We start from the raw sequence: 18,259 nt of genomic DNA on the forward strand, positions 1-18,259 counted from the left end.
CACCTCCTGTCCTATTTTATTAAAGGGAAGATGTTATGGGTGTAAGATGGCACAGTGATGCCATCTGTTGGTAAATGTTCATTACTGCAACTCTTGTGTTTTACCGGGGTGCTTGAGATACCCGGATGTGTTGTGATGTACTGAACAAGACTGGTTACTCGCATCAATGCCTCTGTCTCGTCATTTAGCATTCAAACAATTTGTTAGAGATGAAGTGTTAGAGCGAGAGTTATCTCGCCATGGTCAAATCGTATCTACAATAAAGAAGGTTCTTTTTGGATGCAAATCTCCGTTGTTGAAACATGTCGTGTCTCATAGGAGACAAGTGCATATGATTTTAAAGAAGGAAGGAGATGAACTGAATTTAGCGTTTAGTTTTAAGATTGATGGATTTGATTATGTCTTCTATGCATCTACTGAATCAATGAAATGTTTTGGATGTGGAAGAGAGGGGCATTTGGTGCGTAATTGTCCCGAGAATGAACGCGCTGAGCCTGGTAGTAGCTTTAGTGCGGGTGCAACTAACGTACCACAGCGAAGGGATGAAAATACTACAGGTGTAGGGGAAGAGAGAAGGTGGGCAGATGTGGTTGGAAAAGTAGGAGAGGAAGGCATTGTGGATACGGGGGCAATTGTGGTAGATCAGAACAAAGAGGGAGGGGAAACAGTAGGTGAGATTGCGACTGCCGTCGCTGAGGTGGTGCTGGAAAATGAAATTGGAGGTCAAGAGGAGATTGAAATAACGGAAAAGGAAGCGGATGTTTTCAAAATACCGAGGAGTAAAAGGAAGAATTTAAGGGGTGGTGAAGGGTCTAATTCTAAGAGAAAGGTAGAGATGGATAAATCAGGTGAAGATGAACAGGTTGTAGAGATGGGGTTTTCTTCTGGGGAGGATAGCGAGAGTGAGTCATCTGACGCGTCACAACAATATAGTGAGATAGATGGGGTGGAAGGGAGGTATGGGATCGAGAAGATACGTCAATTTCTGAAGTTGACAAAAGGGAAGAAATATATGCAGGATTACAATGTAACTGATTTTTTCCCTGAACGTGAATTGTTTATTGAATCAGCAAAGTTTCTGATGTCAAAAATTACAGGGGGAGGTTTGAAAAGCCCTGAAATTGCTAGACTCAAGAAAGTGGTCACGAGAGTAATAAGTGATGCAAATTCTAAAGAAAATGAAAGAGTTCAGTTGCAGTTTTAACTCTGTAAAGAGACGTGGTGGCTGTATCTTCCTCTGTATTTTTTTCTTATCCATGAGCAGTTTTAAGATCTCTTCTTTAAACGTAAATGGGGCAAGAGATATTAAAAAAAGAGCCATGGTGTATGAGTTAATGAGGGGAAAGGGAAGTGACATAATTTTTCTACAAGAAACGCATAGTAATTTGGAAAATGAAGTTATGTGGCAACAGGAGTGGGGGGGGACAGTGGTGTGTAGTCATAAAAACTCAAAAAGTGGGGGTGTGGTTATCTTGTTCTCAAAAGGGTTTTTGCCTTTGTCATATGAGGTTGAAGAGGTAGTTGAGGGGAGGTTATTAAAAGTTAGAGCAAGGTATGAAAACATCAATATGTGTCTGATAAATGTATATGCCCCAGTGGTGACAGTTGAGAGGGTATGTTTTTTAGAGACATTATCAAATACCATTGAGAAATGTAACAAAGAAGATTATTTGTTTATTGCTGGGGATTTTAACTGCACAGTTAGTGATTTAGATAGAAATCACCAAGAACCTCATATAGCCTCAAGGACATTTTTAAAACGCCTTATTGTAACAAATGAACTGTGTGATATTTGGCGGAGTCAACATGGAAGAACAAGGCAGTACACCTGGGCGCATGTGAGAGAGAACATCATCTCTATGGCCAGGTTAGATAGGTTTTATGTTTTTGAGCATCAATCTCAGGTCTGTAAATCAAGTGTGATAACTCCAGTGGGATTTTCTGATCATTGTTTAATAACAGAGGTGGTGTTCATTAACGATGTAAAACCTAAAAGCGCATACTGGCATTTTAATATAACTTTATTGAGTGATGCTCACTTCAGGAATTGTTTCAGTTTTTTTTGGGAGAGGTGGAGGTCTCAAAAGGCCAGTTTTGTATCCCTTCAACAATGGTGGGATATAGGGAAAATCCAGATTCAACAATTTTGTAATCAATACACGGAGAATGTCACCAAGGATATCACCAGATCAATGAAAGCCCTAGAGATTGAAATAGTGGAACTCATGACGTTGGTTGAGACCACAGGAGATCGAGGCCATACTCAGGCCCTCAAGAGGAGAAAAGCTGCATTGGCAGATCTGCTGGGTATCAGAGCACAGGGGGCATTGGTGAGAAGTAAATTTCAGGGCATATCTGAAATGGATGCCTCATCCAAATTTTTCTTTGGTTTAGAGAAAAAGAATGGACAAAGAAAAATTATTCATTGTCTCAAATCAGCTGTTGGACAAGAGCTCACTAGCCCTAGTGAAATTAGAAAGAGGGCAGTAGAGTTCTATGCTGAGCTCTACAAGTGTGAGTACAAAGAGGACAAAACAGTGACACAGCAGTTCTTTGATGGGCTCCCAAAGGTGCCTGCAGAAGCTCAGGTTGAGCTTGAGCAACCATTGTCTTTGCAGGATTTATACACTGCATTAAATGGCATGGAAAATGGAAGGGCACCAGGCATTGATGGGCTTCCCGTTGACTTTTTTAAGTCTTTTTGGGCTATGTTGGGAGAGGATTGGTTAGAAGTAGCTAATGATAGTTTAACCGGAGGGTTACTACCAATAAGCTGCAGAAGGGCTGTCCTCACCCTACTGCCTAAAAAGGGTGACCTGAGGGAGGTGAAGAACTGGAGGCCGGTGGCTTTATTGTGTACTGATTATAAAATATTGTCAAAGGCTTTGTCCAACAGGCTGAAGGAGGTGATGGGGCAAATCATACATACGGATCAGTCCTACTGTGTTCCTGGCAGGCAGATAGGGGATAACATTTCTCTGATTCGTGATTTTTTGGACGTCTCTAAGGCTATTGGGTTGGATGCTGGTCTAATTTCAATTGATCAGGAAAAGGCATTTGACCGAGTTGAACATCAATATTTATGGCACACGTTTGAGGCGTTTGGGTTCAGCTCTGGTTTTATTGCCATGATAAAGGTGATATATGGTGACATTGAAAGTGTATTGAAAGTTAACGGTGGTTTGAGTGCTCCTTTTAAAGTGTGTAGAGGTATTAGGCAGGGATGTTCTATGTCTGGGATGTTATATGCTATTGCTATAGAGCCACTACTAAATAGCATTAGAAGTCGCATTGCAGGGGTGTGCCTTTCAGAGGATATTCCTCCTATTCGTCTTTCAGCCTATGCTGATGATGTAGTTGTGCTAGTGAAAAATCAAGCGGAGGTGGATAGTTTGAGTCTAATGGTTGATCGTTTTAGGGGAATATCCTCTGCAAAGGTAAATTGGGAAAAGAGTTGTGCTTTACAGATTGGAGAATGGTCTGGAGGGATCATGGTTTTGCCAGGGGGGCTAGAATGGTGTAAGGGAGGTTTTAAGTATCTTGGAGTGTACCTAGGAGATGAGGGGACTATGGAAAAAAATTGGAGTGGGGTGGTTGAAATGGTGGAAGGGAGGATGAGGAGATGGCGTTGGTTACTATCTCGTATGTCATATAGGGGGCGCACTATTATAGTTAACAATGTGATTGCCTCTGCACTGTGGCATCGGTTGTCAGTTTTAGAACCACCATCTGGCCTTCTGGCTAAGATACAGGCAATTATTGTGGATTTCTTTTGGGATAAGTATCACTGGGTTCCACAAAGTGTTTTGTATTTGTCAAAAGAGGAGGGGGGACAAGGTCTTGTACACCTTGCTAGTAGGGCTGCTGCTTTTCGGTTTCAGTTTATTCAAAGGTTGCTTTATGGACCGGAAAATGTGGTGTGGAGAGGGGTGACAGGTCTTATATTACAGCGGGTTGGAGGATTAGGTTTAAAGAAGGCTTTATTTCTGGTTGATAGTAGCCAGATTTCTAGGGAAGGAGTACCTCCGTTTTACAGAGGCCTTCTCAGAGTGTGGAGCGTAATGAAGGTGTCCAGAAGAACTTCAGCGGAGTCAGTGCATTGGCTGTTGGAGGAACCTCTGGTGTATGGGGCAAGACTGGATTGTACAACTGCAGCTGTTCCACATTTCTCCAAGATTCTGGTGAAGGGGAAAATCATCACCTTAAGACAGTTAATGGCCATGGCTGGGCCCGCCTTAATGGATGGAAGACGGGTGGCAGAACATTTGGGGATGAGGTCGGAAAGGATTGTCGGACAAATGCTGGGGAGCTGTAGGAAGGCTCTGTCAGCGGAAGAATGGGGTATGCTTAGTAGCCACAAGAAGAAGGTGCAAGATGAAGACGTCTCATTTCCAAAACTAGGGATTACACCAAATATCCCAGAGTCAGAAAGAAAGGCGTTATTGCTGGATTTGAGAGGGTTGGAGGAGGTGGGTTTGGATGAGGTGAATGGGAAGGAATTGTATAGGGGGTGTGTCAAGGTGTTGAATAAAGATAAATTGAAAAATAGAAAAGATACTCCATGGAGGGTAAAATTGGGCATTGATGACAAGGTAAAGCCAGCATGGAGAGCACTGTACAAACCACCGTTACAAAAGGGTACTGGTGATATGCAATGGAGGGTTTTACATGGCATCATTGCAGTTAATGCTTTTGTATCTGTTATTAACTCAGATGTTAGAGATGGATGTCCTTTTTGTAATATAAGAGAAACCATTTTTCACTGTTTTATGGAGTGTGAGAGGATAAAACCTCTATTGGAAATGCTGGAATCTTTGTTTAAAGCAGTAGGGGAGTTTTTCAATAACACTGTTTTTATTTTGGGGTTTCAATATAGTAAACAACAGAAAAGAAAATGTCAAATGTTAAATTTTATTTTGGGACAAGCTAAGATGTCAATTTTTCTGAGTAGGAAACATAAGATAGAAACGGGATATGGGCAGGATGTAAGATGTGTTTTTAAAGGTTTAGTGAAAGCAAGAATAAAAGTAGATTTTGAGTTCTTTTCAGCTGTAAAAGATCTCCTATTATTTGAGGAGAAGTGGGCCTACGAAAGAGCGCTTTGTTTTGTAGAGGAGGGGAAATTATTTTTTGCTGCTGAAATAAGTTGAATGTATATGTTATGTATTTATTTTTGTTTAGGAATAACATTTGTTGTTTCATTTCTGAAAAGGCAGTGTGTCATTATTTATGTTAACACTTGAGTAAAAAATAAAGGTTTTATAAAAACTCAAACTCTCTCTCTCTCTCTCTCTCTCTCTCTCTCTCTCTCTCTCTCTCTCTCTCTCTCTCTCTCTCTCTCTCTCTCTCTCTCTCTCTCTCTCTCTCTCTCTCTCTCTCTCTCTCTCTCTCTCTCTCTCTCTCTCTCTCTCTCTCTCTCTCTCTCTCTCTCTCTCTCTCTCTCTCTCTCTCTCTCTCTCTCTCTCTCTCTCTCTCTCTCTCTCAAAGGGTACCACAGCAAGGAAGGAGATAAGTGTGTATGTGTGTGCGCCTTGGCTATACAGGATGTGACACTCCATTCTACCCCACAGTACTGGCTACATGACTCCTACAGTAACAGCCTGGTAGACTGTCACACTGACACCATGAGTAAACAGATCACAGGTGACACTTCCTCACATTATGATTCAGACTGTATTACATATTCATACATGATTAATAGATTATACAACCAATAACCTGCCTTTCGACCAATCCTGGCTGAACCCTGACTGTCATCACAGCGTCATTAATACAACATGAGACAACACTTTACTAAGTATCCATGTACCCTGCCCACTCTGCCTATTTATCTATACAGCAGAGGAAAGGATACCCAAGTAAGGAAGGAAGGAGACTTGGAAGGAGAGAGAAGTGCTAAAGAGTCAGCAATGGAATCTACCCTACTATTAGATGTAACAGTATACAGTATGTACATTTGATCATACTATTATCCTCCTCCTTATGCTCCGTGTTTCATGAAGAGTCTCTGGCCTACGTGGGCTGGGTGTGTCTGGTTCCAAATCATCCTCACAACTTTGGGTGAAGCCTGAGCGTTGAGCCCATTTGGTTCTTTACCAATAATCACCATGATGGCTACAGTTGGAACCAAATTCACTTCAGCAGGCTCTGGTATAGACCAGACTCTCGACTCAGATTCTGGTATAGACCAGACTCTCGACTCAGGCTCTGGTATAGACCAGACTCTCGACTCAGGCTCTGGTATAGACCAGACTCTCGACTCAGGCTCTGGTATAGACCAGACTCTCGACTCAGGCTCTGGTATAGACCAGACTCTCGACTCAGGCTTTGGTATAGACCAGACTCTCGACTCAGGCTCTGGTATAGACCAGACTCTCGACTCAGGCTCTGGTATAGACCAGACTCTCGACTCAGGCTCTGGTATAGACCAGACTCTCGACTCAGATTCTGGTGTAGACCAGACTCTCGACTCAGGCTCTGGTATATCAAATCAAATCAAATGTATTTATATAGCCCTTCGTACATCAGCTGATATCTCAAAGTGCTGTACAGAAACCCAGCCTAAAACCCCAAACAGCAAGCAATGCAGGTGTAGAAGCACGGTGGCTAGGAAAAACTCCCTAGAAAGGCCAAAACCTAGGAAGAAACCTAGAGAGGAACCAGGCTATGTGGGGTGGCCAGTCCTCTTCTGGCTGTGCCGGGTGGAGATTATAACAAAACATGGTCAAGATGTTCAAATGTTCATAAATGACCAGCATGGTCGAATAATAATAAGGCAGAACAGTTGAAACTGGAGCAGCAGCACAGTCAGGTGGACTGGGGACAGCAAGGAGTCATCATGTCAGGTATTCCTGGGGCATGGTCCTAGGGCTCAGGTCCTCCGAGAGAGAGAAAGAAAGAGAGAATTAGAGAGAGCATATGTGGGATGGCCAGTCCTCTTCTGGCTGTGCCGGGTGGAGATTATAACAGAACATGGCCAAGATGTTCAAATGTTCATAAATGACCTGCATGGTTGAATAATATTAAGGCAGAACTGTTGAAACTGGAGCAGCAGCACAGCCAGGTGGACTGGGGACAGCAAGGAGTCATCATGTCAGGTAGTCCTGGGGCATGGTCCTAGGGCTCAGGTCCTCCGAGAGAGAGAAAGAGAGAAGGAGAGAATTAGAGAACGCACACCTAGATTCACACAGGACACCGAATAGGACAGGAGAAGTACTCCAGATATAACAAACTGACCCTAGCCCCCCGACACATAAACTACTACTGCAGCATAAATACTGGAGGCTGAGACCAGACTCTCGACTCAGGCTCTGGTATAGACCAGACTCTCGACTCAGGCTCTGGTATAGACTAGACTCTCGACTCAGGCTCTGGTATAGACCAGACTCTCGACTCAGGCTCTGGTATAGACCAGACTCTCGACTCAGGCTCTGGTATAGACCAGACTCTCGACTCAGGCTCTGGTATAGACCAGACTCTCGATTCAGGCTCTGGTATAGACCAGACTCTCGACTCAGGCTCTGGTATAGACCAGACTCTCGACTCAGGCTCTGGTATAGACCAGACTCTCGACTCAGGCTCTGGTATAGACCAGACTCTGGACTCAGGCTCTGGTATAGACCAGACCCTGGACTCAGGCTCTGGTATAGACCAGACTCTGGACTCAAGCTCTGCATACGTGGACAGCATTGTCCATAGCAGACTGGAGACTCAGAGGAGCTAGAGAGGGCCGGGACCACCTGCACAAAGACAGGTTTTATACAACCCTGCCCCCACCTCACTGGCCTCCTTCTACCACCCTGGACACACACACACACACACACACACACACACACACACATACTAGTACTTGCACTCATGCACACACACAGAGAACCCCCTCAGCACCCCCTCCATTCTCACGCGCACCCTGCCTGGGCAGTACGTCTCAGAGGCCCAGTGTGTGTGACTGCGTCAGGGGTTAAAGAGTTAAGAGGGTATCGTGTAACCGCCACGGTCTGGCCCAGACAAAAGCCTGGATGATACTGATTCAACTCAACAGTCTGCTGCTACTGCTGCTGTGGCTTCCATTCACCCTGCCCCAAACTGACCTGATCACACAGAGGTCAATGCAGATCCGCCTATTGTTGCTCTGCATTGTTACAACTAATTGGTTGTTGTCGGTGATTTCCATGAATTTGAATGAGCATTCTGTATCTTTATTGTTATCTCGATTGAACCTTTCAACGCCACTCTTTCCGCTGTGGATTCTTACAACTGTCTGTAATATCTCTGAATTTGAATTGAGGTTTCAGTATTTAGCATTACCTGAAACCTCTCATTCTCTCCCTTCACTTTCTTCTATAGCTGGTGGTCTGTGAGAAAAGTGTTCCATCTATTCTTTCCACTGAGCTGCGGTGTCCGCCTTCCAATTAGTTACGCAACAGTACAGTGAGTAGGCAAACAGAACCGAAAACAGTATTTACCATGAAGGATGGCAGAAACAGGCTCACATACAGTTAGTGTTCCAGTGGTTGGAATAGCCACATTCACACCACCTCTCCCTGTTCTATCGGGTGACAGTGGGTTTGACAATGACATAACGACGTGACGCCATGAAAGGATGAGAATGGCAGAAGAGGAGAGAGCATTATTCATTCTGTGGCTTTGCCAGAGAAAGTGCCAAGATGTACTACGTCAATTAGTACCATGGTCATGTAATCCTGTGTTTAAAGGGAAATGCATGGAACAAACAGGCATTTAAGAACAGTGGAGACATTCTAAAAAAACAACAATTCTTTCCCGCTTAACATTCTTTCACATTTTCCCACATTTAACAACAATAGAAAGTAAAAAGGGGATCCAAATAAACATTTGGATACTTTCTTTGAAAAGGTCTGCCTCTGACTGGCCAACACACACCCCTCACTCCCTGTAGCTCAGGGTTCTATTACAGAGAACAAACACAAACAGACCAGAGGAGAAGCCACATTGTTCTCTGTTCCATTCTTACTGGAACCCTTCCGTAGTGAAGGAGACCACACCTCCAATATATCAGATGGAACAGTAAATAAAGGAGGAACACAGGGGAGCTTTTATTGTGGTAAAATAACACATTTTTTCGGGAAAACAGTTCCACCTTCACTGTGCTTCTTGGAGCTGACTGGGGTGCTGTTAGATCCATGGTCGCAGACTGCAGTACTCACTAAAGTATCATGCTGATATTGAGAAGTGCAAGGGGACTAATCAAATCAATAACTAATACACACACACACACACACACACACACCCGCACTTGAGGAATGCGTGTGTCAGCTGGCAGACGACCAGATGGACGGAACATGCACACACGCACACAAATGCTCACACACACGCAAACACACGCACACACACACACACACACACACACACACACACACATCCCTCATCCCTTGTTCTTATGCGGTAAAAGGAGCTTGGTCTCCACAGTGACCAAACACAAAAAAAAGGAGTCAGGGCAACAAGAGCAGCTGGCCTCCAGAGATAGAGAGGGACAGAGAGGTGTAGAGTGAGAGGGGGTGTGTGAGGAAAACAAAACAACAAGAAAAACAGTGAGAGTGAATGAGTGTGGAAAGACGGCGCCAGAAGAGAGCGACGGAGGGGGAGTGGAGGCAGAGGGGAGGGGAGAGACTTACTGCCAGTGCAAAAGACTAAGGAGAGAGAGCATAGTAGAGGAGGTACACAGACTCTCTCGGAAGACGAGAGCAGCACAAAGAAGCAGTAAGTGAACACAGACTTTTAAAAGAGAGAAACTGCTGGAAACTGCCATACAGACAACTGACAACCCAGAGAACTAAAGATACAGAACCTTTAAAAGGACAAAGGTAAAATCTTTCAGTCTGGAAAACTGGAATAAGCTAATTAGATGAGGTGAAACGGCGTAGAGGAGACCACACAAGGTATAGGAATAAGAAGAGGGGGATGGTGAAAGAGAGAGTGTTTAATGGACATTTGAAAAACTTTGAGAGAAGTGGATAAACTCTGTACTGAAGTTGGAGAGACTGATACATTGCCAAACTCATTCACTCCCAAAGGTAATATTTTTGATACAGTGAAGTTGCCCTGTCAGTGATGTTTTATTTCTTTGTATATTGTTTACACTTGTTTTTTTTTTCATGTCTGTCGGACATTAACATGTTCAATTGCTAAGATAAAATACAAACTGTAGTGGTTAACAATTGCTTGTTACATGAAAACAGTATATGTTTGAATATGACTTTCAGAACTTTTCAGCATTGCAGATATTCCGGGAATAAAGTTGGCTTTCAGTGAAACCTTTGGGGTCTCTTCAGACATTCACGTAAAGTAACATGAACCAGGAGAGGGGCCCAGGACAGATTGAATGGGAGAAAGGGGAGAGAGACAGGGTGGGGGGAGAGAATAGAGAAAATAATGAGATGGGGGGTAGGATAGAGTGAGATAGACAGACATAGAGAGAGAGAAGAGGGGGACAGCAGAGGTCAGGTCATTCCTCAGAGTTACCCTGGCAAATCCAATGTTATTGGTCACATACACATATTTAGCAGATGTTATTGAGGGTGTTGCAAAATGCTTGTGTTCCTAGCTCCAACAGTGCAGTAATATCTTAACAATTCACAAACAATACACACAATCTAAAAGTAAAAGAATGGAATTAAGAAATATAGAAATATTAGGACTAGCAATGTTGGAGTGGCGTTGACTAAAATACAGTAGAATAGAATACATTATGTACACGAGCATTCAAAAGTTTGGGGTCACTTAGAAACGTCCTTGTTTTTTAAAGAAAAGCACATTTTCTGTCCATTAAAATAACATAAAATTGATCAGAAATGCAGTGTAGACATTGTTAATGTTGTAAATGACTATTGTAGCTGGAAACGGCAGATTTTTTAATGGAATATCTACATAGGCGTACAGAGGCCCATTATCAGCAACCATCACTCCAAGTTGATAATTTTAAAAGGCTAATTGATCATTATAAAACCCTTTTGCAATTATGTTAACACAGTCGAAAACAGTTGTGTTGATTAAAGAAGCAATAAAACTGGCCTTCTTTAGATTAGTTGAGTATCTGGAGCATCAGCATTTGTGGGTTCAATTACAGCCTCAAAATGTCCAGAAACAAAGACCTTTCTTCTGAAACTCGTCAGTCTATTCTTGTTCTGAGAAATGAAGGCTATTCCATGCGAGAAATTGCCAAGAAACTGAAAATCTCGTACAACGCTGTGTACTACTCCCTTCACCGAACAGCGTAAACCAGCTCTAATCAGAATAGAAAGAGGAGTGGGAGGCCCCGGTGCACAACTGAGCAAGAGGACAAGTACATTAGTGTCTAGTTTGAGAAACAGATGCCTCACAAGTCCTCAACTGGCAGCTTCATTAAATAGTACCCGCAAAACACCAGTCTCAACGTCAACAGAGTTCCTCTGTCCAGTGTCTGTGTTCTTTTGCCCATATTGTTCTTTCTTTCTATTGGCCAGTCTGAGAAATGTATTTTTCTTTGCAACTCTGCCTAGAAGGCCAGCATCCCGGAGTCGCCTCTTCACTGTTGACATTGAGACTGGTGTTTTGCAGGTACCATTTAATGAAGTTGCCAGTTGAGGACTTGTGAGGCGTCTGATGGGAAAAAATGATGGAAAGCTTAGTGATGGAAACGGGAACACAACCTACTTGTAACATCAGAGTATAGTGAATAATTCCATATAAACATCTTCGTACAGGGATGGTACCGTTTAAGAAACAATAAGGGAGATCACAAGACCAATGAGCAGACTGCCCAGACAGTTAGTCTGTAAGTTACTGTAACAGTAGAGGAAACAGTACACAGGCAGAGTGTTGTGTTGCTGCATCAGATATTTGACACAGTGGTGTAACTGGGTAGTTGGCCTCAGTGCCGAGCAGCTTCTCACAAAGATAAGTGATTAGAGAACTAGATAAGTGCAAAGGAAGCATGTACTGTACACACACACACACACACATTTGAGTCTAGTATCAACATGCGTTGGATAGCCCACACACAGCTGCTGTAGCTGATGACAGAGCCCAGTCTGAAATGCCAATCCTGAAATAGTCTGGACGGGTTATAATTAAATGACAGTATGTACAGTTCCAGCTACACCAGGACTTCTTACACACATCACACACACACAGCCAAACACACGCATATGCACACACACACACACACACACACACACACACACACACACACACACACACACACACACACACACACGCATCAGCAGCCTGATTAGAGGGGTGAGATGTAATGCATGAGCATACAGGCTTTAAAATATAGAGAATGATATAAATATACATAAAACATAGATGGTGGAGAGTAATTGTAGAGCTTCCAGAACAAATTGCATAGTTGACTAGAGGGGTTAGGGTGGGGTTAAAGGGCTATTTTGTCAAGGGCGAGTTTCATGCAAACGCATAATACTGTCTTTTACCTAAAGAAACACTCAAAAAGTTCACAGTTATAGATGTGAGGAATGAAAGATATCATTCAGGAAAGTTCTTATAGGAAGTGTGTGTGTGCCTAAAGTGTATGCATGCGTGCATGAGCACCACCAACAATCTCTCGTGATGCTAACATCCTCTAATTCTCTCCATGTCTTTGTACCCTAATCCTCCCCTTAGGTGCTGTGCCATAAGTTCAAAGCATTACCCCAAAGCTATTTGGATCCATCCCCAGTCTCCCTCTGTGTGTGACTTGACCAGGGGAATCCAAGATGGAGGTGAGGGAGGAGGTGTTGGACATCCTAAATAAGGTGTGGACTAAACTACAGAACCTCCCTCAGGCCAACTCGCTGGAGCTGGGGGCCTTCTTCATAATCATCCTCTTCGTCGGTGAGTCGTGGCATAGCCCCAACCCTTGGATACCTCTCGTAGAGCTGAAAGGAGCATAAGGCAGTTCCAGAACTCAACTGTTTCAGCCTCGCTTAGTGCTTAGTTATTGTAACATGTTACATACAGTATGTCATAGTGACTGTTTCAATGATAACAGGGTAAAACCACATGAGTTGAATTACAGTGATCACAACTACACTAATGTAATCAGTAATGAATTTTATCATGCAACATTTCAATCTGTTATTGGCAGAGCAACAAGTTAGTCTCTGTTTACATACAGTACCAGTCAAAAGTTTGGACAGCTACTCGTTCCGTTTTTAAAAAAAAACATTTTTTAAAACTATTTTCTACATTGTAAAATAATAGTGAAGACATCGAAACTATGAAATAACACACATGGGAATCATGTAGTAACCAAAGAAGTGTTAAACAAATAAAAATATATTTTATATTTGAGATTCTTCAAAGGAGCCACCCTTTGCCTTGATGACAGCTTCGCACACTCTTGGCATTCTCTCAACCAGCTTCATGAAATGGAATGCATTTCAGTTAACAGGAGTGCCTTGTTAAAACTTCATTTGTGGAATTACTTTCCTTCTTAATGCATTTGAGCCTATCAGTTGCGTTGTGTAAGGGTGGTTGTGTACGGTTGGTATACAGAAGATAGCCCTATTTGGTGCAAGAACAGCTCAAATAAGCAAAGAGAAATGACAGACCATCATTACTTTAAGACATGAAGGCCAGTCAATCCGGAAAATGTCAAGAACTTTGAAATTTTCTTTCACTTTGTAAGTGCAGTCGCAAAACCTATCAAGCACTGTGATGAAACTGACTCTCACAAGGACCACCACAGGAAAGCAAGACCCAGAGTTAAGTTCATTAGAGTAAGTTCATTAGAGTTTCCAGCCTCAGAAATTGCAGCACAAATAAATACTTCACAGAGTTCAATTAACAGACACATCAACTGTTCAGAGGAGACTGTGTGAATCAGGCCTTCGTTGTTGAATTGCTGCAAAGAAACCACTACTAAAGGACACCAATAAGAAGAAGAGACTTGCTTGGGCCAAGAAACAAGAGTAATGGAATCTAGACCAGTGGAAATCTGTCCTTTGGTCTGATGAGACCAAATTTAGATTTTTGGTTCCAACCACAGTGTATTTGTGAGACAAAGAGTAGGTGAATGGATGATCTCTGCATGTGTGGTTCCCACCATGAAGTATGAAGGAGGTGGTGTGATGGTGTGGGGTTGCTTTTCTGGTGACACTATCAGTGATTTATTTAGAATTCAAGGCACACTTAATCAGCATGGCTACCACAGCATTCTGCAGCGATATGCCATCCCATCTGGTTTGCGCTTAGTGGGACTATCATTTGTTTTTTTTTATCAGGAAATGACCCAAAACACACCTCCAGGCTGTGTAAGAGTTATTTAACAAGAAGGAGAGTGATGGAATGCTGCATCAGATCACCTGACCTCAACCAGAGTGAAGGAGAAGCTGCCAACAAGTGCTCAGCATATGTGGGAACACTGTTGGAAAGCCTTCCTCATGAAGCTTGTTGAGAGAATGCCAAGTGTGCAAAGCTGTCATCAAGGCAAATTGTGGCTACTTTGAAGAATCTAAAATATATTTTGATTTGTTTAAAACTTTTTTGGTTACTACATGATTCCATATGTGTTATTAAATAGTTGTGATGTCTTCACTATTCAATGTACAATGTAGAAAATAGTAAAAATAAGGAAAAACCCTTGAACGAGTAGGTGCGTTCAAACTTTTGATTGGTACTGAAATAATGTTAGAAAGCTAAATCTCTCTTTCTCTCTCTCTCCTTCCAGCCACTTTCCTGTTTATGATTGTTCTATCCTGCGTTCACTGCTGTTGCTGTGGAAAGCCTAAATACCAGGGCTCCCGGGTCCAACCCTTACAGGCTGTCTGAGGAGTAGGGGACAGTGGCCCAGTTGCAATACTTATAAAATGCACCCTTCCCTCCCTTCAAGGAAGGGAGGAAAGAGCAAATTCAAGGGAGGAACCAAGGAAGGAGGGATGCTCTCTAAAGTATTGGCATTGCCTGAACAATGTAGTTTGGAGGGGACATACAGACTGCTATGAAGAATCCATGTGTGTATAAAGGCTGATGAGCAATGGCAGAAGTCATTAAGACTACTCAGCAGTAGTTGTAAACAGGACAATGATGCACTAGGAACAGAGCACTGTGAGCCTTGTTTCTGCGCTGTTGTTCTGTCTGACTCGGTCTGAGAACACAAACCACTCCAAGGTGGACAAAAACAGATCTACACAATTTTTCTCATGTGATTTTAACCTGAAAGAGCTGGTTTTATATGTTGTGTGTTTTGTATAAAAAGATACATTAGAAATGCCTTTAGTTTTGTATCTTGTTCATTGAAAGGTATTTTTTCATGTCCATAATTTCAAACCCCTCTCTGTTCTCCTTTAAGACCCCACTGGGAAAAGTTCTGAAGTTCCAAACTTGTTTTCATTTAGCTCTGTTTTCCACGGGAACGGGACAGACCAATAGAGAGTGCCCTCTGCTGTTGCAATGAGCACAAAACATTTAAGCCTAGTGGTTGCAAGGGGCCAGTAACCGAAAGGTTGCTGGATCGAATCCCCGAGCTGACAATGTAAAAATCTGTTGTTCTGCCCCTGGTCAAGGCAGTTAACCCACTGTTCCCCAGTAGGCATTCATTGTAAATAAGAATTTGTTCTTAACCTTTATTTAACTAGGAAAATCAGTCTGTGCCAAAGCAAAAAGTGGTGTTGCGACCTTGTCTAAGAGCATTTCGTATTATTCTGTATGTCAATCCGAAACACCCCATATAGTATGTTATGATACATTTCGTATGGTATAAATAAAGGTTAAATAATGTTTTTTTAATGTATTAATTAGTGGATATCTATTACCCATTTCATATGATTTGTCACGAATTACAATTCGTATTATATGTTACGAATGTGCAAAACGTGCAATATGTCATGAATTTGCTAAATGTACAATACAGAGAATGATCAAAATGTATGATATGTTATGAATTCTAGGTAGGTTGCTAGGTGGCTAACAATAGCTCGCTCGCTAACGTTAGCTAGGCTAGGGGTTAGGGTTAGCTAACATGCTAAGTAGTTTCAAAGTAGTTAAAATGTAGTAGGTCGTTGGAAAGTTGCTAATTAGCTAAAATGTTAATGTTGTCCTTGATGAGATTCAAACTTTCAACTTTTGGGTTGCTAGACCTTCGCATTATACGCCTGACCAACCACCCAACTTTTCATTTTTGCCTTGAGTAACCATCTGTCTTATGTATCCATACCAAATGCATCTCAGATTTAAGTACAGAATAACACAAAATTCCCTGAGACCAGATTCAGTATTAATGCAGTATTGTAGAAATAGGTCACCTTATAAATGGTGATTCGTGATTATTCGTGGTTATACCATCTCTGATTGCACAGTACTTGATTATAATTCATTTAGAGTGAAACAAGCAGTGTTTTTATCTTATATTGATCTGTAGTTGTTACAGGAGCAATGTGTTTGTTTACAAGTTTAGCATTATTTAATGTTTAAGTGCTAATAAAAGTAAGTACAATAAAGAATTAAAAAATGTACATTGTGATTCTTCTTGTTATTAGTACATACATGATTGAGTGCATCGTGTCAACAGTTAAAATGTAATGTAACACTCCAATAACTGTCTGGGCCGATATCATATCTGACTTTCCTACAATTAGGCCTACTATCTATAAAATGACAAAGGCCACACCTTAGGACTAACCCACCCTATACATGATACTTTCACTTTTGGTGCTGTTTTCTATAACACTATAAGACGTAGCTAATTCACATTAAAACATGGGTTTTTGGAACACTTCACATGTGAAATTCATGACTTTTTTCAGTAACGGGTTTGCAGTAAAGCATGCCTTATCAGGCCTTGTAGCACAGCCTCGGGCCTCACCTCCAAATATCATCAGTTAACATTAAACCAGCTATACACCTCTCTCTCCTACTGCGCCACACATTGAAAACCGTCACAACAAGAGAACTAGTTACGATCACTGATTAGGCTCAAGGAATAAGGTGGAATAAGGCTCTCATACAAAGGAGGGTCTTCTGGGTGCTGGAAATACAGATGAAAGGCCGGAGCAGATATTGAGTAAGTAGCAGAGGCCTACACGTCCAGTCCCCAGGTCTCACAGACTGTACACACTGTAGCCATTGCTGAGAACACAGAGATGGCTGTGGAAAGGTGAGTCAGTGATTGGAAACATGCTAATTAACAGCTCTGTAACATGTAGGAAAGCCTTGATGTTTCTGTATAGGCTATAGCCTACTACCAGCATTTTACAAAGTTAACAGCTGTGGAATTAGGGAAAGTGTTGTATTTCAAAACAGTTTCATTGGTTGTTCTATGAAAAAGCTGGCTATACAAATCTGAATAAATCTTCTAAAATGGGCTTTCCCTGTGTTATTTCAACTAGACAGTCTTCGTAAAAATAGAATGAAAATGGAATTTACGGACATATTCAATCTCTCTCTATCCCAGTCTGCTGTCCTCATATGCTTCAAGATGGCCACCATTGTTCCTGTACCCAAGAAAGAAAGGTAACTGAACTAAATGACTATCGCCCCGTAGCACTCACTTCTATCATCATGAAGTGCTTTGAGAGACAAGTCAAGGATCATAACACATAACACATAACACCTACCTTACCTGTCACCCTGGATCCACTTCAATTTGCTTACCGCCCCAATACACAGACGATGCAATCGCAATCGCACTTCCCTATCCCATCTGGACAAGAGGAATACCTATGTAAGAATGCTGTTCATTGAATATAGCTCAGCATTCAACACCATAGTACCCTCCAAGCTCATCATTAAGCTTGAGCCCCTGGGTCTGAACCCCGCCCTGTGGAACTACCTGACGGACCTCCCCCAGGTGGGGAAGGTAGGAAAAAACACCACTTCCACACTGGGGCCCCCAAGGTTGCGCCTGGGAAACTCCAATGGAATTCTATTAAAGCCTACTGTGTATCAGAGATACCTTTAAGGGGGTGGGAAACTCCATTGGAATTGTATTAAAACCTACTGTGTACTTTGCCCATACGTTGCAAATGGCCTTGCGGTGAATTCTGGGTACACACCGACAAAGATAGCTATTTACTCCTTGAATGAGAGCTATGTTTCCATTAACTTGTCAAGTGATTTTTTTCTTTACATATAGAACGTGGGAATATAGAATCGATGCGACATTTGCCTGCTAGGGTGCATATCCATTTAGCTATATTGTGTCGATAAAACCAGCTGGACATCAAGATGTCACCCCACCCAATAAAACAGATCTGTAAAAACCTACACCATCTAATAGAAATGGAATGGTTGAAGTGTTGCCGTT

The 18,259-nt window shown here is 42.2% G+C and overlaps 1 long non-coding RNA gene across 1 annotated transcript; it reads left to right on the forward strand.

Moving 5' to 3' along the window:
* Positions 1–9,471: 9,471 nt before the first annotated feature.
* Positions 9,472–16,469, forward strand: LOC110498907. Its single transcript, XR_002469892.2, has 3 exons — positions 9,472–10,052; positions 12,640–12,849; positions 14,687–16,469. It is a non-coding gene; the product is annotated as an uncharacterized LOC110498907 (long non-coding RNA).
* The last annotated feature ends 1,790 nt before the right edge of the window (positions 16,470–18,259 follow it).

Source organism: Oncorhynchus mykiss, chromosome 20, assembly GCF_013265735.2.
Source record: "Oncorhynchus mykiss isolate Arlee chromosome 20, USDA_OmykA_1.1, whole genome shotgun sequence".
In the NCBI taxonomy this organism is placed as follows: Eukaryota; Metazoa; Chordata; class Actinopteri; order Salmoniformes; family Salmonidae; genus Oncorhynchus; species Oncorhynchus mykiss.